Here is an 18050-nt window from a genome sequence, read left to right as displayed (position 1 = left end):
TCCTCAATCACGTATCTTTGCTGTCTTCCATGGAATATCGGAACCGATACTTGATAGCATTTCATATTTATCAAGTAGCTCACATAATTTGCATATTACTAAATAATAATCCTCAAAGCATAATATTTCATGATAATAATAATCATATCATATAAATAACATTAAATTACTTAAAATGATAATTGTGTTACTACATTTACACCTGAACTTACCTCAGTACAAAATGTTAGAAATCAAGCCTATTCCTCTTAAACTTTATTTTTCCCTCGATCACGACTCGAATCTTGTTTCTCTTGATCTAAAATAAAAAATTTAGCTTATTTAATACTCACATTTATTAAAACAACCCTTGACTCAAACTTTGGAAAAATTACATTTTTGCCCCTAAACTTTGACATATTTACACTTTTTCCCTAAGGCTCGAAAATTTAGCTTCATCCTATTTTTTTTATGTTTTATGACATTCTGATCATTTTTCCCTTATATGGAAACATCAAATTCTCACTCTAACATGTACTCATGAACATTAGGTATTTTTACCGATTATGTCGTTTTACTCGTTTTCACGTAAAATCGCTTAGCAAAAGTTGTTTAACACAATTTAAAGCTTCATATTCTACCATAAAACATCAAAATAAACACATTTTACCTATGGGTATTTTTCCAAATATAAACCCTAGGTTAAATTATTGCTAGAATAAGCTTAATCAAGTTATCAAGACTCCAAAAACGTAAAGAACATTAAACACGGGGCTAAAATGGACTTACAATCGAGCTTGGAAGCTTTAAAAACCCTAGCTATGTCTTCCTCATGTGAAATTCAGCCAAGGGGTTGAAGATGGACAAAAATTGGCTTTTAATTTTGTTTTTAATTCATTTTAATAACTAAATGACCAAAATGCCCTTAATAAAAAACTATGGTGTTTTATCTTCCTTTAGGTATTTTTGTCTAAACTAGTATAATGGTCTAATTACTATCCAAGGACCTCCAATTTAAAAACCCATTACTCACAAGTACTTAGTACCTTTGTGAACTAGAACACACATTTTACAACTTTTGCAATTTAGTCCTGAATATCAAATTGGACCCTCTATCGGTAAAATTTCTAAACGAAATTTTCACACAATCATGAAATCATGCGATAGACCTTAAAATGATAATAAAATAATTATTTCTATCTCGGATTTGTGGTCCCAAAACCACTATTCTGATTAGGCCCTAATTCTGGATATTACAACTCTCCCCCCTTTAGGGATTTTCGTCCCCGAAAATCTTACCGGTAAACAGGTGTAGGTATTGATTCCTCATAGTTTCCTCTGGCTCCCATGTAGCCTCTTCTACCCCATTCTTTTTCCACAATACTTTCACGAGAGCGATACTTTTATTTCTTAATTGCTTGACCTCCCGAGCTAAAATATTAATCAGTTCTTCATTGTAAGTCATATCCAGTTGTAGCTCAATTTCCATCGGTGAAATTACATGTGAAGGATCCGAACGATATCGGCGTAACATAGATATGTGGAACACATCATGAATCTTCTCTAATTCAGGTGGTAATGCTAACTGATATGCTACCGGTCCAACTCTTTCAATTATCTCATACGGTCCGATAAAACGCAGACTCAACTTGCCTTTCTCACCAAATCTAAGAACTTTCTTCCATGGAGACACTTTTAAAAATACCTTATCACTGACTTGAAACTCGATTTCTTTTCGTTTTAAATCCACGTAGGATTTCTGTCTATCTGAAGCAGCTTTCAAACAATCTTGAATCACTTTCACTTTTTCTTCGGTTTCTTTAATTAGATCAACTCTGTAAATCTGATTTTCTTTGAGTTCAGTCTAATATAATGGCGTCCGACACTTACGATTGTAGAACGCTTCATAAGGTGCCATCTTCAAACTCGTCTGATAACTATTATTGTAGGCAAATTCTACCAACAGTAAGTATATTTCCTAACTACCTTGGAATTCCAATACACAACATCTGAGCATGTCTTCAAGAATCTGAATTACTCTCTCTGATTGTCCATCAGTCTGTAGATGGAAGGCAGTGCTGAAATTTAACTTCATACCTAATGCTTCTTACAACTTTTTCCAAAACTGCGATGCAAATCTCAGATCTCTATCTGAAATGATCGACAAAGGTAATCCGTGAAGTCTAACAATCTCACTGATATACAATTCAGCCAACTTATTAAGAGAATAATCAGTACATACCGGAATAAAATGAGCCAATTTAGTCAATCTGTCGACTATTACCCAGATGACATCTTTTTTCCTTGGAGTTAACGGCAACCTTGATACAAAATCTATAGTAATTCGATCCCACTTCCACTCGGGAACCGTGATAGGCTGAAGTAGTCCAGAAGGCACTTAGTGTTCAGCTTTCACTTGTTGAAAAATTATGCATTTCGATACGAACTCGGAGATATCTCTTTTCATTCTGTTCCACCAATACATTTTCTTCAAGTCATTATAAATTTTTGTACTGCCAGGGTGAATTGACAAACAACCACTATGTGCTTCATGCAAGATCTTTTGAATGAACTCATCATTTTTTGGTACACAAATCTGATCTTTAAATATCAAGCAACCATCAGAACCGATTCTGAAATCTGATCTTGTATCAGCCTCATATTACTTCCTCTTGGCTTGCAAATCTTTGTCACTTTTCTGAGCTTCACAAATCTCTTGTAAAAACATCGGTCTTGTTCTCAACTCTGCTAGAATCGAACCATCGTCAGACATCGTCAACTGAGTATTCATAGCTCTCAAAGCAAACAATGACTTTCTACTCAAAGCATCGGCAACCACATTCGCTTTCCCCTTATGGTAGTCAATCACAAGCTCGTAATCTTTCAATAATTCTAACCATCTCTGCTGTCTCAAATTCAAGTCTTTTTGTGACATCAAGTACTTCAAACTTTTGTGGTCGGTATATACTCGGTACGTTTCACCATACAAATAATGTCATCAAATCTTCAAAGCAAACACTATAGCAGCCAGTTCCAAATCACGAGTCAGATAATTCCTTTCGTGAGGTTTCAACTACCTCGAAGCATAAGCCACCACTTTTCCTTCTTGTATAAGTACACATCCCAAGCCATTTAGAGAAGCATAACTATACACCACAAATTCTTTACCTGACTCGGGTTGTACTAACACTGGTGCCTCAGTCAGTAACTTTTTCAATTTCTCAAAGCTTTGTTGACATTCTTCCGTCCATTCAAATTTAACATCCTTTTGGAGTATTCTGGTCATAGGAGTAGCAATTATAGAAAATCCATTTACAAACCGTCAATAATAACCAGCTAGACCCAAGAAACTTCTAACCTTAGTTACATTCTTCGGCGGTTTCCAATCAACAATAGCTGAAATTTTACTGGGATCAACCCGTATACCATCACCTGAAACAATATGGCCCAAAAATCCCAAAATTCACTCTTACTAAATTTGGCATACAACTGCTTATCTCTTAAAGTTTGCAAAACTACCCTCAAGTGCTCAGCATGCTCTATCTTATCTTTCGAATAAATTAAGATATCATCAATAAATACCATAACAAACTTGTCCAAGTATGGCCGGAATATGCGATTCATTAAATCCATAAACACAGCAGGAGCATTTGTCAAACCGAATGGCATAACTAAAAATTCATAATGGTCGTACCTTGTTCTAAAAGCAGTTTTAGGCACATCTGACTCTTTTACTCGCAGCTAATAATATCCAGACCTCAAGTCAATCTTTGAAAACCATGTTGCTCCTTTCAACTGATCAAACAAATCGTTAATTCTCAGCAACGGATACTTGTTCTTGATTGTTACATTATTTAACTGCCAATAGCCTACACACAATCTCATAGAACCATCCTTCTTTTTCACAAAAAATACGGGAGCACCCCAAGACGAAAAACTCGGTCTCACAAAGCCTTTGTCAGTCAACTCTTGCAACTGCGAATTTAATTCTTTCAACTCTGTTGGTCCATTCTATATGGAGCAATCGAGATTGGAGTTATTCCCTGTATCAACTCAATACCAAATTCTACTTCTCTAACAAGAGGCAAACCCGACAACTCTTCTGGAAATACATTTGCGAATTCACATACAATCGGCACTGGTTCAATTTTCTTCTCAAATTCCTTTGTATTCAACACATACGCCAAATAAGCTTCATAACCCTTTCTCAAATATCTCTAAGCCGACATCGAAGAAATCACACTAGGCAATGCCTCTAATTCGTCTGATTCAACCCGCAGAATTTTACCATTTTCACATTTTAATTCAATAACCTTTTGTTTACAATTTACTATAGCATCATGCAATGTCAACCAATCCATACCCAAAATAACATCAAATTCGTCAAACGGCAACAACATCAAGTCGGCTGGAAAATAATGACCTTTAATCATCAAAGGACATTTCTTGCATACCTTATCAACTATAACACATTTGCCTAATGGGTTTGACACTTTAATCATAAATTTCGTAGACTCAACAGGTATACTCATATTAGACACCAATTTCATGCACACATATGAATGAGTAGAACCGGGGTCAATTAAAGTAATAATGTTAACATCATAAAGAGAGAAAATGCCAGTGATCACATTGAGAGATGAAGCTCTAACCGGAGCTCTAGCTTCAGATTTAAACGCTGAATCTCTAACTACATTCTTACCGCTTGCCTCATTCCCAGCATTTCTCGAAGATCTTCCTGTCGAAACTGCACCACTAGGTTTTGCACTCTGAAATTTTTCTTTCTCAATTCTCTCGGGACAGTCTCTAATAAAATGATCTGGAGAACCACACTAGTAACATTCATTAGTTCTACATGGACCAAGGTGACTTCTACCACATCGTTTGCACTCGGGTCAAACAAATCTCGAATTTCCCACACTAGCCATAGAAGTAGTCTAAGATTTAAAACCCGTATTTTGCTTCTTACGATTACCATACGAATGTCCAGCCGAAACATGAGAACGAGAATACATATCTCTCGATTTTCTAGATTGCGGTGGAAATGCACTGCTCATCGGTCTTTTCTTCAAATTTCTAGTCTCAGCCTCTGCCTTTCTCTTTTCTTTAATTAGTTCTTCAGCCTTGCAAGCTCGGTCAACAAGTACTACGAACTCTTTCAACTCAAGAATTCCCACAAATACTTTGATATCTTTATTGAGTCCGTCTTCAAATCGTCTGCACATTTTAGCCTCTGAAGGAATATATTCTCTAGAATACTTACTCAACTTAACGAACTCCCTTTCATACTCAGTAACTGTCATGTTGCCTTGTTTCAACTCAAGAAACTCTTTACGCTTCTATTCAACAAATCTTTCACTGCACATCTTGAAAGAACTCCCAAGTCACTTTCTCTTTTGGTACCACTGAAATCAATGTCTTCTACCGATAATAGGTTGAATCTCTCAACAAGGATATAGCACATTTTAAGCACTCTTCAGGTGTACAAGACAATTCATCAAATACCCGAATAGAATTCTCAAGCCAAAATTCTACTTTCTCGGCATCATCATCAACATTTGCCCTGAATTCTTCAGCCCCTTGCTTGCGAATTCTATCAACTTGGGTTCTATAAAATTTCATCAGATCCATACCTTGAGGCATCGAGGGTATAGGTTGAGGAATCGGGGGAGGTGGGGGAGGTTGTTGAGCATTTGGGTTCATACGAACGAACTCAGTATACCATGCATTCATCATCTGAAGAAAGGCTTCCCGAGCCCCTTTTCCTCCTCTTTGACCAAAAGTAGGAGGTCAATTTTCAGTCAGCACTGCCCCTTCAGCAAGAGCTGGCACATTGCTCTCTACATCATCGGCCACAGCTAAATCGGGATCCATTTACTATAAAAAAAATCATTTTAAAGGTCAGGAGTCGTCACACTATCACAATATATATGGCATGTATAGCAAAACCCATACATATGCCACGTTAGCCCGAGAACCGACTAAATCGTACCTTTGATACCACCAAATGTAACACCCCCTTACCCGAGACAATCGCTGGAGTCGAGCACGAGGCGTTAACAGATTTAAATTATCACTTAAACAATTTCAAACAATTTATTTCACCTTTCGTAATAAACTGCCCATCTACATCACAGTCGCTAAAAAAAATCATATCTCGAGTTACAAAACTCAAAATTAAAATCTGTAAATTTTCCCTAAAACTAGGCTCATATATCTATTTACTAAATTTTTTTCAGAATTTTTGGTTAGGCCAATTAGTACCGTTTATTAGTTAAAGTTTCCCCTGTTTCAATCTTCAACTACTCTGACCTCCGTTCACTACGAATCACTTTTGTCTCTGTAAAGAATTCATATGACTATGCCGTTTGTTTTTCTTAAAAGTAGACTTGATAAGGAATCTATACAATATAAATTATGACTCCTAATTATGTTTGTAAAATTTTTAGTGAATTTCTAAAGTCAAAATAGGGGATTCAAAAATCACTCTGACCCTATTCTACCAAAACTCAAATTTCTCATAAAATACAACTCATTTACCTTTTTTGTTTCTTCCATATGAAAATAGACTCAATAAGCTTCAATTTAATATTTTATTCATTATCTAATTCTGTTTTTACTATTTTTAGTGATTTTTCAAACTTACATCATAGCTGTTGTATGATACTATTTTATAAAAAATTTCACCTTTTTATGAATTTCCATGGATTAGATAGCACATTAAGTATACATAACACCAAATATGATCTTGATTAGCCATTCCAATGACTAATCATTACCAAACATTTCCTTACCACCCAATAGCCATATCATAAGATCATATACAGAAAATGATTATAATGCTATACATGCCATACCCAAAATATACAAGCCACTATACCAAAATGGTCCACGGATAGTATGAGCGAGCCTCCGACCGTTCCCAATTTCTGAGCTGGCTTGTCAAAACTACAAAGAATGGAAAGGAGGGAGTAAGCATAAATGCTTAGTAAGTTCACATGTAAATAGCAAGTAACATAATCATGCAATCCAGCATAAAACATCATTTGTATAAATATCACCAAGACATTCATGTTACATTTACATTTACTATCTTACCACGATTTCATCATACCAAGTTCTCAACCCGAGGGTTTAAGTGCATACCTGTCCAAATTTTCTCATTCACCACCCTTACCAACATGTCACCTTCTTCTTAAGCATTCTCCTTATTCACTTAAGATTCACCCGTTGAACACATCAGAATATAATTTGGATACACAGATTGCATGCACATAAGTGCCATACCCGCAGCTAGACAAACTCAATAGCCTATGAAAATTATGTAGCCAAGCTACCATGTAACCCGCCCATAAGCGAACTCGGACTCAACTCAATGAGCTCAGGCGTTAGCATCTATAAGTGAACTCGGACTCAACTCAACGAGCTTGGGTGCCTAGTTACATTTCACGAACTTAGACTCAACTCAACGAGATCGAAACTCAAATATCCTAGTGACATGTCACTTGTATCCTAATCTATTCCCAAGGTTCGAACTGGACTTTCCTCAATCACGTATCTTTGTTGTCTTCCACGGAATATCAGAACCGATACTTGATAGTATTTCATATTTATCAAGTAGCTCATATAATTTGCATATTACTAAATAATAATCCACAAAGCATAATATTTCATGATAATAATCATCATATCATATAAATAACATTAAATTACTTAAAATGATAATTATGTTACTACATTTATACCTGAACTTACCTCGGTACAAAATGTTAGAAATCGAGCCTATTCCTCGTAAGCTTTATTTTTCCCTCGATCACGACTCGAATCTTGTTTCTCTTGATCTAAAATAACAAATTTATATTATTTAATACTCACATTTATTAAAACAGTCCTTGACTCAAACTTTGGAAAAATTACATTTTTTCCCCAAAACTTTTACATATTTACACTTTTTCCCCAAGGCTCAAAAATTTAACTTCATCCTATTTTCTTATGTTTTATGACATGCTGATCATTTTTCCCTTATATGAAAACATCAAATTCTCACTCTAACATGTACTCATGAACATTAGGTATTTTTACCAATTATGTCGTTTTACTCATTTTCACGTAAAATCGCTTAGCAAAAGTTGTTTAACACAATTTAAAGCTTCATATTCTACCATAAAACATCAAAATAAACACATTTCACCTATGGGTATTTTTCCAAATATAAACCCTAGGTTAAATTATTGCTAGAATAAGCTTAATCAAGTTATCAGGACTCCAAAAACGTAAAGAACATTAAAAACGAGGCTAAAATGGACTTAAAATCAAGCTTGGAAGCTTTAAAAACCCTAGCTTTATCTTCCTCATGTGAAATTCGGCCAAGGGGTTGAAGATGGACAAAAATTGGCTTTTAATTTTGTTTTTAATTCATTTTAATAACTAAATGACCAAAATTCCCTTAATTAAAAACTATGGTGTTTTATCTTCCTTTAGGTATTTTTGTCCAAACTATTATAATGGTCTAATTACTATCCAAGGACCTCCACTTTAAAAACCCATTACTCACAAGTACTTAGTACCTTTGTGAACTAGAACACACATTTTACAACTTTTGCAATTTAGTCCTAAATATCAAATTGGACCCTCTATCGATAAAATTTCTAAACAAAATTTTCACACAATCATGAAATCATGCCATAGACCTTAAAATGATAATAAAATAATTATTTCTATCTCAAATTTGTGGTCTCAAAACCACTATTCTGATTAAGCCTTAATTCGAGATATTATAGGCCCTGTGGGTACAATAACTCGACATTTACTTGTCACTTTATTACTAGTTACGATTGTGTACACTTGCACATTTTCGTCTATATATTCTATAAGGTTCAAAAGTGACTAGTGCAACATCAATTTCCTCGTCTATTACATATTTGGAGTCAACTTGGTTGTGACATATGTGACTTGGTCATATGAGAGAGAAATGTATGACCATTTTGAATAAAAGTCTTCCAATTTCCAAGTTCAAGCACCGGTTGGACTTGGTTAATATCTTGTGTATGCAGACAAAAAAAAATAGAAATAAAATTAATTAATTACAAAATGTCTGTAACACCCCGAACCCGAGACCATCGCCGGTGTCGGACACGAGGGGTTAACGAGACAAATCCTCTTAAAGTACCAACCAATTTGGCATTTCCGGACAGGCTGGAAAACTGCGTCACTGTCGCCTTAAAAATCATATCTCGAGTTTCAAAACTCGGAAACTGATTCTGTAAATTTTCCCTGAATTTAGACTCATATATCCATCTATGGATTTATTTCTAGAATTTTTGGTCAGGCCAATTGGTACAGTTTATTAGTTAAAGTCACCCATGTTACAGGGGTCGACTACACTGACCTTCGCACGTTACAACTTGAATATCTCTCTGTACAGGGCTTTAATACTGGTGCCGTTTGTTTCTAATGAAACTAGACTCAAAATGGAATCTGTAAATATAAGGAATGACTTCTAATTCTTTCTAGATAATTTATAGTAGATTTTCAAAGTCGCAATAGGGGACCCAGAAACCGTTCTGGCCCCGTCTCACGAAATCTCGAATATCTCTTAAAATACGCCTCATATGGTCGTTTCGTTTCATCCATATGAAAATAGATTCATCAAGGTTCAATTTCATAATTTATTCACTATTTAATTCTACTTCTACTATTTTTAGTGATTTTTCCATCTCACCTCGCTGCTGCTGGCAGCATCTGTTACTAAAGCAAACAATGACTATTTCATAATTCTTCCATGGCCAACTATTTCATCATACGTAATGCAACTATGGCCACCTTATCAAAATTAAGGTTTCTAAGGCTCGTGACCATAGGTTTTAGAATCACACTCAACCGACCACATAGGCCATTTTCGCATGGCTTAAAGTTTACAACCCACAATTCAACAAAACAAAATAGCCTATACATCCACATTTCATATTCTATACAATAAGATATTTGAGGCATTTTCACACACCAACTCATTTTCACCACAATCATACAATTGCAATCATCACATAGATTTAAAGCTTACCAAGCTCAACCCCGAGCATGAACATATTGCCTATTCGTCATGAGCTCAAGGTACTTACGATCCGCTGTCCGGATTAACTTCGGTAATGTCGCACACTCGATGCTAATTGTAATGCAAGAGCATATAGTGAATCCGCACACTTAGTGCTATATACATTCAGCTCACACACTTAGTGCTATATAATCAAACTCGCACACTTAGTGCTGTACAATTTTAAACCCGCACACTTAGTGCCAATCTTGTCACCGTGTCCATTTATACCCGCACACTTAGTGCCGAGACCAATACCTTATGCATTTTGCTGCCTTTATACATTCAACAATGGCATCATTCCATACACATACATTTCCATTTACACATCAACTCATTTAAACACATTTGCATATATATTATGATCATTAAAATCAACACCAAATATATGCTTAATGACTTACCTCGTGTTGGGTAAAATAGTTCCAAGTCGGCTACTCGATGACCTTCGTCTTTCCCTTGCTTGATTCTACTTCTTTAACTCCTTGAGCTTAATCAATAAATCACTAGTTTAACCATCTTGCTAAACATTCATAATTCAACTACACATGCATATGTATGCTTGTATATTCGGCAACCATTCTTACTAATCGCCCATTTGGTTGATTATACACCTAACCGAATATGCACCAAAAACTTGATTCAACATTACCTACATACTCACTTTAATGGCCGAATATATATATATATGTACAATGTCAACTAACATCTTTTAATCACCTAATTTCATCTCATGAACATTTAATCAAATTTTCCCAATCTAGCATATATTTTCACATCCATTTGTAACATCATGTACAAACACATATACACATATATCAAAACACAAATTTTTACCTATCATGCAACAAGCATAAATCGCACTTATGAGCATGCCATGGCCGAATACATCCCACACCATCCCCTTTCAATATTTGGTCATGGTTAAACAAAGAAAACTCCATGTCTTACTCAAGAATGCTAAAAGAAATTTCAAGAGTAGTCAATCCATCATTACATGCATCATCAACAAGCTTCACATTTAGCATGCAATGGCTTTAACACAATATCAACCTTGGCCAAATACCATTTCCATGGCATAACAAGGATTTGAACCATGGGCTAACATGAACATCAAGTTAGCAACTAAAACATGCATGAATCTCATGACACAACCTCAAACATACCTTAATCTTGACACAAGTATGACCAAATCTCCTTCTAGTTCTCTTCTAAACCAAGCATGAAGCAAAAATCCTTCCTTTTTCCCTTAGTATTTTCGCCAAGATTTGAGAATGGATGAACAAATTTTCTCCTTTCTTTTCCTCTACTCACGGCAACAAGGGGGCATCCATGCTCATTTTTTTTTCATTTCTTTATTTTTCTACATGATCCACTAACTAAACATGTTGGAAACATGTTCCCTTGCCCATATTCTTGTCATGGCTGGCCACTCTTCCCTTTTTTGGGCAAATTGACATGCAAAACCACTCTTTTGCATGCATGTACTATTAGACCATTGTAAGATTAGCCTATCACCTTTCAACAATGTTTCATACAAGTCCATTTTAATAAATTCACATAGAAATGATCAAATTAATGCATGAAACTTTCACACATGCATTTACTAACATCATAAACATAGAATATAACTTTTAATTACTTATAAGACTCGGTTTAGTGGTCCCGAAACCACTTTCCGACTAGGGTCAAATTAGGGATGTCACAACTCTCCCCACTTAAGAAATTTTCGTCCCAAAAATCTTACCTATAAATAGGTTTGGGTATCGCTCTTTCATAGAGTCCTCGAGTTCCCAAGTGGCTTCTTCAATTCGTGTTTATGCCACAACACCTTCACTAATGGGATTTTCTTATTAGCGCAACTCTTTTACTTCACGCATCGAATGCGAACCGGTTCCTCTTCATAGCTCAAATTAGGTGAATCTCAATCTCGAGCGGAGCGATTACGTGCGATGGATCGAGACCTATATCGTCAAGCATCGAGACATGGAAAACGTTAGGATCCTTTCAAGCTCGGGGTAAAATTAATCGAGACGCTCTTCGGTCCAACTCGTTCGGATACTTCATACGGACCGATGAACCTCGGACTCAATTTTCCCTTACGGCCAAATCTAAGCACCTTCTTCCGGGTGAGACTTTGAGAAATACCTTGTCTCCAACCCGATATTCAATGTCTTTCCTTTTCAAATCCGCATACGACTTTTGGCGATCCGGCGCGACCTTCAAACTTTCACGAATTACTCGAACTTTTGCTCGGCATCCTTAACCAAATCAACCTCAAGATTTTACCTTCACTAAGTTCACCCGAATAGTGGGTACGGCATTTACGTCCGTATAAAGCCTTGTAAGGCGCCATCTTAATACTTGATTGAAAGCTATTGTTGTAGCGAATTCAACCAAAGGTAAATACCGTTCCCATGAACCACTAAACTCAAGGATGCAACATCTCAACATATCCTCGAGTATTTGAATTATCCGTTCGGATTGACCATCGGTTTGGGGTGAAAAGCGGTGCTAAATGCGCTTGGTACCCAAAGCCTCTTGCAATTTCTTCTAAAATCGCGATGTAAATCTTGGGTCTCTATCCAACACGATAGAAATAGGCACCCCATGCAATCGAATAATTTGGGAGACGTATAATTCGCCAATTTATCAAGCGAAAAATCATGCGGATAGGAATAAAATGAGCGGACTTGGTCGATCTATCAACAATGACCCAGATCGCATCCTTCTTACTTGCTGACAATGGCAGTCCGGATACAAAGTCCATGGTGACTCGATCCCATTTCCACTCGGGTATCGTGATCGGCTGAAGTAATCCCGATGGCACTTGATGTTCCGTTTTCACTTGTTGACATATCAGACACCTTGAAACAAATTCAGAAATGTCTCATTTCATACCGCCACCAAAATTGGCGTTTCAGGTCATTGTACATTTTAGTACTACCCGGGTGGATTGACATTCGACTACTGTGAGCCTCGTTCAAAATCATCGAAACAAGTTCCGAATTCCTTGGAATACATAATCGACCCTTGAACGTCAAGCAATCATGGTCGTCAATCTGAAATTCGATTCCTCATTCAAACACATTCGCTCGCTTAGCGACCAATTCAAGCGTCAACCTTCCGAGATTCAAGTACTTGATGAATCAATAACGGTTTGGTCTCTAATTTGACTACTAGCACCTCATCGTGAAACGGATAGATGAGCATCCATCGCTCTCAAAGCAACCAAAGTGCCTTGCGACTTAAAGCATCGGCCACCACGTTGGCCTTTCGGTGATAATCAATGATGAGTTCATAGTCTTTCAACAACTCAAGCCAACGTCTTTGTCGCAGTTTAAATCTCTCGAGTCATCAAATATTTTAGACTCTTGTGGTCCGAATAAATGTGACACCTTTCTCCAAACAAGTAATGCCGCCATATCTTCAAGGCGAACACTATGGTCGCTAATTCAAGGTCATGGGTCGATAGTTTCTCTTATGCGGCTTTAGTTGTCTCGACGCGTAAGCCACAACTTGACCTTCTTGCATCAACACACAACCTAACCCAAGCAAGGATGCGTCCATCAGATATGACAAACTCTTTCTTGGACTTGGTACGTACTAGTACCGGGCCTCGGTTAAGCAGGTTTTTAGTCGATCGAAACTTTCTTGACAGCGTTCACCACTCGAACTTAACATCTTTTTGAAGTAGTTTTGTCATCGGTGCAGCTATCATCGAAAAACCTTTCACAAATCATCGATAGTATCCGCAAGCCCCAAAAGCTCCTAACCTCGGTAACATTCCTTGGAGGTTTCCAATCGACTATGGCCGAAATTTTGTTCAGGTCCACCACGACACCGATCACGGACACCACGTGCCCTAAAAAGCTAACCTCTTTCAACCAAAATTCATATTTACTGAACTTTGCGTATAACTGCTTATCTCGTAAGATTTGCAATACTAGCCTCAGGTGTTCAGCATGTTCAGTTTCATCTCTCGAATAGACCAAAATGTAATCGATAAATACAACTACGAACCGATCCATGTATGGCCTGAAAATTCTATTCATTAAATCCATAAATACCGCAGGGGCATTAGTAAGCCCAAACGGCATCACCAAGAATTCGTAGTGACCGTACCTCGTTCTAAAAGGTCTTGGGTATGTCCGATTCTCGGACCCTCAACCGATAGTACCCGACCTCAAATCATCTTTGAAAACACCGAGGTTCCTTTAATTGATCAAACAAATCGTCAATTCGTGGCAACGGATATTTGTTCTTTATCGTCACTTTATTCAACGGCGATAGTCGATGCACAATCTCATAGTTCCATCTTCTTCTTCACAAACAATACTGTGCGCCCTATGGAGAAAAACTCGGTCGAGCGAAACCTCTATCCGTCAATTCTTGCAATTGAACCTTCAATTCCTTTAATTCCGTTAATGCCATACGATACGGGGCTATTGAGATCGGCGTAGTACCGGTACAACTTCGATGCGAATTCCACTTCTCGAACCGGTGGCAATCCGGTAACTCCTCGGAAAAACATCTCAATACTCACAAACCACCGTACCGATTCGAGTTTCCTTTCCGTCTCTTTACTTTCAAACACATACGCAAGGTATGTTTCACACCCTTTTCACATACCTCCGGCGGTCATAGAAGATATTATCGCTGGCACTCCTTTTAAATCGAAGAGACTCGACTCGGACTACCTCATTATTTGCACTCCTTAAATCAATGGTTTTCCTTTTGCGTCCACCATCGCATCATGTCTTGTCACCAATCCATACCAAGAATAACATCGAATTCATCAAATGGTAGAAGCATCGATCGGTAGGAAAAGCAGGATTTTCAATTATTAGGGGCATCTCTTGCACACTTTATCAACGAAGTGCGTATTGACCCAAAGGGTTTGACACTCGAATTACGAACTCGAGAGACTCAACAGTAGAGTCTTCTTGGATGCTAAGGTTTCACATACATATGAATGAGTAGAGCCGGGGTCAACCAATGCAATCACACTAGTATCAAAGAGAGTAAAAGTACCAGTGATAACGTCAGGGGAGGATGCCTCCTCTCGTGCGCGGATGGCATATGCTCTAGCAGGAGCACGGGTCTCGGATCGAACAGCCGTATCAGAGGCTCCTCTCTGATTACCACCCCTACCTCCAGAAATTCTCGGGGGCCTACCTCTAGCCGTTGTTCCACTAGGTCTTGCACCTTGCATCTTATTCTTCTCATCTAGCTCGTGCAATCTCTAATGAAGTGGTCCTTGAACCGCATCCATAACAGCCCTATTAATGACTTACCCCAACATTCACCTAGGTGTCGCCTTCCACATTGGGGGCATTCAGTCTCTCTTGACGATTATTGCCCACACTAGCTACAAAGTAGCTCGAGTCCGTCAATGGTCGGGCTCGATGGAAATTCCCGATCGCCCTCGACTTATTAGTGTCCTCCACGAACTTCTTTCTTCGCCGAGAACGAGCTTTACTCACGATCTTTTACGATAATCTCTTGCTTCAAATTCAGCCTTCTTCTTTTCCTTTCCGAGTTCTTCCGCCTTGCGAGCTCGTTCGACTAGTGTTACGAACTCCTTTATCTCCAAAATACCCACTAGCAGCTTTAAGTCTTCATTCAATCCTTCTTCAAATCTTTTGCACATAGCAACCTCATCAGCTACACACTCCCGAGCATACCGACTAAGTCTTACGAACTCATGTTCAGATTCAGATCTGATCATCCGGCCTTGCTTGAGTTCCAAGAATTCCTTACGCTTCGATTGATGAACTGTTGACTAATGTATTTCTTTGAAATTGGATTGAAAGAAATCCCAAGTAACTCGTTCATTTGGGACTATGGAAATTAAAGTCCTCCACCAATAGTAAGTCGAGTCTCGCAACAAGGATATAGCACACTTAAGACATTCATCGGTGTGCATGACAGTTCATCTAACACTCGAATGGTGTTATCGAGCGAATCGGCTCTTTCGGCATCATCGGTGACTATGGCCTTGAACTCCTCGGCCTGCGCTTCCTAATCAAGTCTCAGGTGGTTTGCTTAGCCTCACAGGATCGATGAATCGGAGGCATTGCGGACTCTTGGGGCGGAGTATTTAAATTCGGAATGGTTGGACAGCCGGGTTGGTTCGGGCATATTATGCGACCCACTCATTCATCATGGTGAAGAAGGCTTGTTTCGCCTTCATTTTGATTATTCATGGATGACTGAGGCTCAACAGCGGTCTCCCTTGCGAGGAGCAGCCGCTACACTTTCAACGTCATCCGCCAAGGGTCTCTATCCCGGGTTCCATTGCTAATCAAAACAAAAATTTCAACCGTCAAGTCATCACATTATTAAGCACTAACAATTTGGCATGTATAGCTACACTCACACGCTATGGTAGTCCTAGAACCGACTAAACCATAGCTATGATACCAATAAAATTGTAACACCCGAACCCGAGACCATCGCGGTGTCGGACACGAGGGTTAACGAGACAAATCCTCTTAAAGTACCGACCAATTTGGCATTTCCGGACAGGCTGGAAAACTGCGTCACTGTCGCCTTAAAAATCATATCTCGAGTTTCAAAACTCAGAAACTGATTCCGTAAATTTTCCCTGAATTTAGACTCATATATCCATCCATGGATTTATTTCTAGAATTTTTGGTCAGGCCAATTGGTACAGTTTATTAGTTAAAGTCACCCATGTTACAGGGGTCGACTACACTGACCTTCGCACGTTACAACTTGAATATCTCTCTGTACAGGGCTTTAATACTGGTGCCGTTTGTTTCTAATGAAACTAGACTCAAAATGGAATCTGCACATATAAGGTATGACTTCTAATTCTTTCTAGATAATTTATAGTAAATTTTAAAAGTCGCGACTGGGGACCCAGAAACTGTTCTGGCCCCGTCTCACGAAATCTCGAATATCTCTTAAAATACGCCTCATATGGTTGTTTCGTTTCATCCATATGAAAATAGATTCATCAAGGTTCAATTTCATAATTTATTCACTATTTAATTCTACTTCTACTATTTTTAGTGATTTTTCCATCTCACCTCGCTGCTGCTGGCAGCATCTGTTACTAAAGCAAACAATGACTATTTCATAATTCTTCCATGGCCAACTATTTCATCATACGTAATGCAACTATGGCCACCTTATCAAAATTAAGGTTTCTAAGGCTCGTGACCATAGGTTTTAGAATCACACTCAACCGACCACATAGGCCATTTTCGCATGGCTTAAAGTTTACAACCCACAATTCAACAAAACAAAATAGCCTATACATCCACATTTCATATTCTATACAATAAGATATTTGAGGCATTTTCACACACCAACTCATTTTCACCACAATCATACAATTGCAATCATCACATAGATTTAAAGCTTACCAAGCTCAACCCCGAGCATGAACATATTGCCTATTCGTCATGAGCTCAAGGTACTTACCTGATCCGCTGTCCGGGATTAACTCGGTAATGTCGCACACTCAGTGCTAATTGTAATGCAAGAGCATATAGTGAATCCGCACACTTAGTGCTATATACATTCAGCTCGCACACTTAGTGCTATATAATCAAACTCGCACACTTAGTGCTGTACAATTTTAAACCCGCACACTTAGTGCCAATCTTGTCACCGTGTCCATTTATACCCGCACACTTAGTGCCGAGACCAATACCTTATGCATTTTGCTGCCTTTATACATTCAACAATGGCATCATTCCATACACATACATTTCCATTTACACATCAACTCATTTAAACACATTTGCATATATATTATGATCATTAAAATCAACACCAAATATATGCTTAATGACTTACCTCGTGTTGGGTAAAATAGTTCCAAGTCGGCTACTCGATGACCTTCGTCTTTCCCTTGCTTGATTCTACTTCTTTAACTCCTTGAGCTTAATCAATAAATCACTAGTTTAACCATCTTGCTAAACATTCATAATTCAACTACACATGC

The sequence above is a fragment of the Gossypium arboreum genome, chromosome 1 (genome assembly GCF_025698485.1).
Source record: "Gossypium arboreum isolate Shixiya-1 chromosome 1, ASM2569848v2, whole genome shotgun sequence".
NCBI lineage: Eukaryota > Viridiplantae > Streptophyta > Magnoliopsida > Malvales > Malvaceae > Gossypium > Gossypium arboreum.
Note: the sequence above shows the minus strand (reverse complement) of the source record.